Source organism: Lactuca serriola, chromosome 8 (assembly GCF_051521515.1).
Source record: "Lactuca serriola cultivar US96UC23 chromosome 8, Lser_US96UC23_V15, whole genome shotgun sequence".
Classification (NCBI taxonomy): Eukaryota; Viridiplantae; Streptophyta; class Magnoliopsida; order Asterales; family Asteraceae; genus Lactuca; species Lactuca serriola.
In genome coordinates, this window is record NC_136415.1 from 52,968,039 (window position 1) to 52,976,457 (window position 8,419).

The following is an 8,419-nucleotide window of genomic DNA, read 5'->3' on the forward strand; positions in this document are numbered from 1 at the left end:
TTTCTGGCGTCTATACCGGCCAAATATGATATTTCCGGTCATCTTCTCTGACCAAAATAGCTTTTCTGGTTGAGTTCTTGACATACTTTTCAGATCTCTCTCTCTCTCTCTCTCTCTCTCTCTCTCTCTCTCTCTCTCTCTCTCTGATTTGTGGGTTTTTGTATGTGTCCATGGTTGAAGAATACACACATACAAAATGATTCAAATATTTGATTTTTAATTTCTTGTTAGAGTTTGTTGATTGTCATAAGTGAGTTAGGGTTCAAACTCGAGGAAGATGGAAGATGAAAGGTTCAAGAAACAAAATCGAAATCAGCCATTGATGAAAGGTTTAAACGCTCGAGGAAGATGAAGGGTTTTAGAAACGAGATCTGAAAAACTACCATGGATAAACTCAAAATCTGCCATGGATGAACCTGATTTCACATGGTGTTTGTGTGGGAGAAATTAAAAACTGAAATCGCTTTTTGGGGTGTGTTTTTCAACCATGAAAACAACCCCTTCATCAACTTCGATTTCTATTTAGGTTTTACAAACAACCAAAAAGAAATTGTCTCTGATGAGTTTTTAAAATCAAGACCAGCCCTTTCATCAGCTTTGATTTTTTTTTTTTTTTTTTTTTTTTTTCATGGTAGCTTTGAGTTCAAGTTGTTCATCAGCTTTGATTTTTGATTTCTAGGGTTTCAGAATTATTTCCAAGGACAAGAACACATAAAAACCTACAAATTTGGAAACAAAATATAAGAAAGAGAGAGAAAGAGAAACAAAAAATCTGAAAATTTGTGTCAAAAGCTCAACTCGGCGGAAAAACTATTTTGGCCGGAAAAGATGACCGGAAAAATCATACTTGGCCAGAAAGAGACGTTGGAAACAGGAAAAACCTTCTATTATCTGTCATGGTATGTTTTAAACAAAAAAAACAATTTTAATGGTTAAGAGTGCACAAAAAAAAATTAAGTGACAAAATATATATAGTTGGTTACCTTATCAAGTCATTATCTAGCGGATAACTAACTTGGTGAATCTAGCATCTAACCACTACAGTCGTACAAAAAAAGCTAGATAAGTATATTATTCAATTATGAAGAAACGAAGAGTATGTGTACACATGTGAATATGTGATAATATTGTTACAATCGATCCTAGACAGCTAGCTCAACGTACAAAAGCAAGTTTTTAATATTCACTTCAAACATGAAAGCTTATCATGGTCCGGGTTACACGTGCACACAACGATTGTAAGTTGTACACTCCCTACGGAGTGCACATTGGGAATTTATCCCAGCATTACAGACCGGTTGCAGACCTGGATAAATGATTGGTCCTCGTCCCCCATGGTTAGGTGGGGATGGGGATGGGGGTGGGTGGTGCGGTAAACCCACTTTATGTGGTGCATTAGGTGATTGCCGCGGGTGGGGTATTGCTATAAGGCTTGGAGGTGGAGTTTCCGCGTCTGATTAAGAGAGAATGTTATGCATTTCACTTTCATATATAATATTTAGAACGATTATTGTATATATGTATATATGTTTGCATGAACGTTAAGTTTGAACTTACTTGATAAGATCATGAGTAAGAAGAAAGAAATCAACATGAAAACAACTACTCCCGTCTTCTTTCCCATATTTCTGTCAGAGATCTGTCCGATTCCTAATCTTATTAATTTTAGCATCGGTTAACTGTGACTATTAATTATAGATATTTAGTTTTCCACAACATTTACGTCGACTTGTTATAACTTCAACCCCATGCATGCACGTAGTCTTTGCAGAATAACTCAACCGACGACCAAGTCGTGGAGTATCAAGTACTGGGAGGGGACTAGAGACTAGAGTAGACAGACTTTTGATATATAATACTCATTTCAATAGATGGTACACTGAACCGAAATAGAAGGTTGAACATTCTTCGTTTGTAATATAACGTTGATTGAAGTAAACGTATTCAAGTCTTGAACTTATAAAACGAAATAGAAGGTTGGAACTAAACACGACTCTATAGCATCGCTAATCTCGATTACCCAATGATTTTAAAGTTCATTATAGTTTAAAATTTTATTTGCATTAACTGTATATCCAAAATTTTCAAATAAATATTTGTGATATTATTAATTAAAATGACCATATAATCCGCATTATTGCATAACCAAATTTTCTTACGATACCAAACGACAAATCTAACCTAATCCAAAACTACTTCTTAAATTAACACATGTCCATAGCGAGGACTTGAACCCTCAAATTCAAATAAGGAGGGCAACACCGGATACCACTGAGTTAGAAGCCTTTTGATCTTACGATACTAATAATGACCGGGAGTTCCTTGATAATTACTAATGTTGATTTTATGATTTTTTGTTTTTGTTTTTTTATTATTATTATTATTATTTTTTTTTTATTTTTTTTTTTTAAATTTTTCCTCACAAAAGGTCATCGGTAGAACTTTTGAGACATTCAATCCCGAACCATAGGGGATGGCCGGTTGGCCAACCACCGAAGGCCCATAGCAGTTTTGGGACCAATTTTAAATTTGTTGATATCTGGTAACATCGTATTACATATTGGCACGAAGCCCTTCATCGAACTCATTCAGTTAGGTTCAATTCTTTAAACCAACTATTTTTTTTTCTTATTTTCTTCATCATTCTTATTTTTCCTTTAAAAATTATATTTTTAATATATCTAAAAGAGTTATATGACCGATATTAACCTCAACTTACTTTGAAAATAACTCATATTAACTGTGTTACCATGTACAATTTGTTGGAATCCTAAGTCAAGTAGGACTTGGAGATCAAGTAATTCAATTTAAGGCAACCTAGTTTTAGGAAACTATGTTCACGTGGGTTCCTAGTTTCCATATTCTAATTCACAAGTCGGTAATTAGACTATATATATATATATATATATATATATATATATATATATATATATATATATATATATATATATAGAGAGAGAGAGAGAGAGAGAGAGAGAGAGAGAGCAGTAAGTTCAAATAAAAACAGTAAATAGTATGAGAACGTGAAAACACTATATTTATGTTATTATTCTGTAATGAATGTTGTATATGTATATTGTTGAAGTAATTTTAATATGAATATTAATGTTTGATTATTCATATATTGATTATTCATATATTTATTAGAATGTTATTATTCTATTGTAAATTTATGTATGTGCATTTTTGTAGTAAATTCTAATTTTAGTTTTAACCTGTGACTACTCATTTATTTATTGCTGAATAATAATATAAAGTTGTGGATAGAACATTCATTGCAGAATAATAACATAAAAGTAGTGTTTTTACGTTCTCACATTATATACTGTTTTTATTTGAATTGTCCCACATATATATATATATATATATATATATATATATATATATATATATATATATATATAAACACACATCTTGTTTAGCCGTGTAGGGTTAACAGAGATTGTATTCACATATTGAGTTTTGCGTTATTTTCTCATTTAATCAAAGAGATAGTTTGATTAATTGTCTGTGTTATACTTTCTTGACTTGAATTGGTATCAAAGCCAAGAACATACAACTTTGAGATCGAATTACTTACTTGTTGAACATAGTGGTCGACATGGCAGGAGATGAAGGGTCTTCAGGCAGTGCTCTGGTGAGGGAGAAGGAGATTGGAGCCACTTCGGTACAGTGTCCCATGCTCAATTCAACCAACTACACTGTATAGGCACTAAGAATGAAGGTAGTGTTACAGATTCACAAGGCATGGACCGTAATCTATCTTGAAAAAGAGAAGAATGAAGAAAAAGATTACCTGACGATGGGGCTGTTGTATCAGGCGATCCTGGAGACGTTGATTATGCATATCGGAGATGTGGAGATTGCAAAACAACTTTGGGAAACAATCAAAACGAGACATGTGGGTGCAGATCGTGTAAAGGAGGCAAGGTTACAAACCTTGGTGGGATAATTCGACCGATTGAGGATGTCTGACTTGGAATCGATCAACTCTTTTGCAGGGAAACTAGCTGGAATCGTATCTAAAGCAGCATCCCTTGGTGAATCAATTGAAGAACACAAGATGGTCAAGAAATTTCTAAAATTGGTACCGAGAAACTTCATCCAAATTGTCGCTTCCTTGGAGCAAGTCCTGGACTTGAAGACAATCAGTTTCGAGGATGTTGTGGGAAGACTTAAGGCGTATGAAGAACGGATTAGGGAGGAGGACGACGGCGGAGATGGTCAGGCGAACACCCTGTTTACGAAGACTTCTAGTGGCGGTGGTTCGAGTAATCGTAGAACGCAAGGAAAAGGGTCGAAGGGATTTAACGGGACAGGAGGGTCAAATGGACTGAATGGATAAAGTGGGTCTAAATATGTTAATCGAGTCTCGCAAGGTGGTAAGCCCAATCATGGAAACAAGTCCAATTTTGATCAGCCCAATTCCAATAATAACCCAAATAATAATAAAACAAAATAGCATCGATCCAAAATTATTTGTTATCGGTGCGATAAACTGGGCCACTTCGCGTCTCAATGTCCAGACCGAATCCAAAAATTACAAGAAAATAATTTTACCGAAGTTAACGATACCGACGAAACTGTATTTTTACATGAGGCCATATTTTTAAATGAAGAAAATGTTATACCGTCCCGATATGACTCACAAGATAACAATGTGTGGTATTTGGATAACGGGGAAAGCAATCACAAGACAAAAATCAGTCATTTTTCTCCGAACTTGATGAAGGCATAACCGGGAGGGTTAAATTTGGAGATAATTCGTGTGTAAAAATCAAGGGAAAAGGTGCCATAATTTTCCAAGGCAAGAAAAGGTCAACAAAGGCTGATGACGAAGATTTACTACATACCGGATCTCAAGAACAATATTGTTAGTCTCGGACAAGAACCGAAGTCGGGTGTGACATTCAAATGAAAAACAACTATTTGACCATGCATGATGCCGATAATTGCTTATTAATGAAAGTACAAAGAACTTAGTTGCCTTTATAAAATAAAGTTACAAATTAGAGAACTTATTTGCCTTCATTCGAGACTAATACGTGGCGATGGCATGCAAGACTTAGGCACATCAATTTCGAGTCAATAAAAAAGATTTCCAACAAGGGTCTAGTCAAAGGGTTACCCCAATTTGATCATGAGAATCAATTGTGTGAGTCTTGCTTGGTGGGCAAGCAAACAAGAAATCCATTCCCGACCATGACGACATATAAAGCAAAACGACCATTGGAACTAGTTCACGGTGATTTATGCGGTCCGACCACGCCGGCAACCAAGGGTCAAAATCAATATATTTTTACACTAATTGATGATTTTTCATGATTTATGTGGATTTATCTCATGAAATAAAGAGAGTGAGGCATTTACACACTTCAAAAAAATTCAAAGCTTTGGTGGAGAATGAAATTGGAAAGCCTTTGAAAGTGTTTAGAAGTGATCAAGGAGGTGAGTTTACTTTTCTCGAGTTTAATTCTTTTTGTGATCAAAACGGAGTCAAACGCCACCTTACCGCCCCATACTCTCCACAACAAAACAAAATTATGGAACGAAGAAACCGGAACACTTATGGACATAACAAGAAGTATAATGAAGGCAATGCATTTTTACTGATTGACTCTACTCGCCGAGTCAACCCGTCGACTCGCCGAGTTCTCAAACTCAGAAAACTCTCACATCACGACACAACTCGCCAAGTCACCCCAAGACTCGTCGAGTCCAACGATCTCTGAGTTCCATCATGCCCAACTCACTAAGTCGCCAACCGACTCACTAGTCCGAGGTTTTAACCAAAACAGGTTGGGGTTCTACGACCTGACTCACCGAGTCCACGACAATCTTCAATAGACTCACCGAGTTGTTCTTCTAACTCGTCGAGGCCATGACCATCTTCAATAGACTCGCCGAGTCCACCCATGTGACTCGCCGAGTCCCTTTAGTCCTTAATCCATACTGAAGCTTTTCGAGCCATGCAGGGGCTCCAAACTGTAGATCCACTCTTCTAGTGCATAACTCCCACGTAAAGTTGAAAACTTTACGTGAAACCAAGGAGTTAAAGGTCTAAATCGCTCTAGGGCTAGGGTTTAAGACAAAGGGGCTTCACCAACAACTCAATGACTGATGCTTTATGACATTCTAGACCATCACAAGTCTAGATCTGGAGTAGCAACCTCAGATCTAAACTCCAAACCCGAAATAGATCTCAATCATACCAAAATAGCCCCAAATCTCATTCAAGAATAGATCTAGAAGCAACAAAGGCAAGGTAACAACTTATTACCTCCAAGATGTGCCCAAACTGCAGTAGATTCTGGATCTACACCACTCTCTTGATGCAAGCCCTTTTGATCTTCAAGCTTCTTCCACTAGAACACCTTTCAAAGCTTCAATCTCCCTCCAATGGCCTCACACACACGAGCTTAGGGTTTTTGTCTCTCAAGGGAAATAAGGAGGCTGAGAGAAGGACATAAAGTCCTTTAAATAGGGTGCAAACCCTAAGATTAGGGTTTTTCTCATTCCAACACCAACTCGTCGAGTCCAACTTCTGACTCGGCGAGTTGGTCACTTAATTCGCGACCCAAAACCCGCTCCGACTTGGCGAGTAAGCATACCTACTCATCGAGTCCCTTCTTCGAAATTACACTTTAAACCCTTATATCATACTTCTGAAATTCGGGATGTTACAGAAACAACCTTATTTATTTGTTATTTCCTTGGAAAATTTGTTTAAAACATCTCTAATAAAATGAATTCTCCAACAAAAAGTTTGAAAAAATAAAATCGTCCATAATGCCTCTAGAGAGAGAGTTCTCCAAAAAAAAGTTTGAAAAATGAAAGAAAAAAAGTATCTTTTTATACCCCTGAAAAGAGGAAATCACAGATGGATTGAGTGCATTTGCAAACGTACAAGTAAAATCGTAGATGGACCGAGTCCATCTGCGATTTTGGTAGTTATTTTTGTAATTTAGGTTTTTTTGGCTATTTTCCACAAAGTGATTAAGAGATTAAACAAAATTTTTGTAATTTTCTCTATAAAAAAATAAAAACGAAGGGGATTTTTGTCTTTTCACATATATACTTAACAGAATCTTTTAACGAAGTTAGTCATAAGGGTCTTTTATATGCAAGGTTTGTTCTGTCGGAATCATCTGAGAGAAAAAAGTTTTGTAAGGACCATTTCAAGGAAAAACTATAAAGATAAATGACCATTCGTGTAATTTACTCTATTTTTAAAAGAGTCGTTGGACTGAAAGTTATATTAACCTCAACTTACTTTGAAAATAGCTCCTCCTATTAAATGTGTTACCATGTACAATCCAGGCCCATCTCAGAGGGTAGGCGATAGGGGCGACCATATAGGATCCATCTTTTAAAAGAGCCTAAATTTGTTATGAAAATTGTTATATTTAGAAGATAATACAAGTATTTTTTTTTTCAATTATTGAATTATTATAAAAAATATGATGATATTTGTGTATTTTAAGGGCCAACTTTTTTTTTTCTTTCGTCCTAAGCCCAAAATATATTTGGAATGACCTACAATCCTTTGTAATTTTATTACATAAGGAATATTTCTTTAACTTTGTCTTACACAAAAGACTATTTCTATAATTGTTTTAAGTTTATATAAAGACCAAAAAAATGTAATTTTTACACAATGCCAGGTGTCCTTCAAGGTTTGTGAAGTCGGTGATTCGTGACTCAGGTCATTCCTCCGAATCCCATGTTAAATACTAACAAACTACAAGATTCCCTTTACACCCTTTAGCTTAAAATTCTCAATTCACTAAACTTCCTAAATGACATATAACTCCTTAATCACTGCAGTTGCTTATTACTACTATTTCTCAAATCAAGTTGGCAGGGACATTGTTTTTGGTGATCAACCAAGGAATAAGTATGTCTTAATGTCTTAATTATTCCACTTGCTTATTACTCTGAATATTTAATGGCAGACTTGATATATATTTGCCTAAAGATGATGGAAAAAATGAGGGTCCAAAGCCTGTCATTGCTTTCATCACTGGAGGAGCTTGGGTAATAGGGTGAGTAACAAAATAAGGGGTAAAATTGGAAACATCAAAAAATCTTTAACTTTTGTTGCAGGTATAAAGTTTGGGGTTCTCTTTTAGGATGCCACTTTTCATTTAGTTTTTTTAAAAAATAATAAAAATAAAAATATAAGTATATTCTTGTTTACAGTGGAAGTGGATAGGGCTGTTCAGTATTAGGATTAAACCGAATTATCCAATTGGACAATTTGGATTGGACTATTTGGTTTGGATATTCGGATTTTTGGATTGGTTTTCAACAAAACCGAATTATTATTTTGGATTGGTTTTGGTTTATAAAATAAAAACCGAATAGTCCAAAAAAACCGAAACATTTATTATTTATCTATTTATAATATATCTATAGT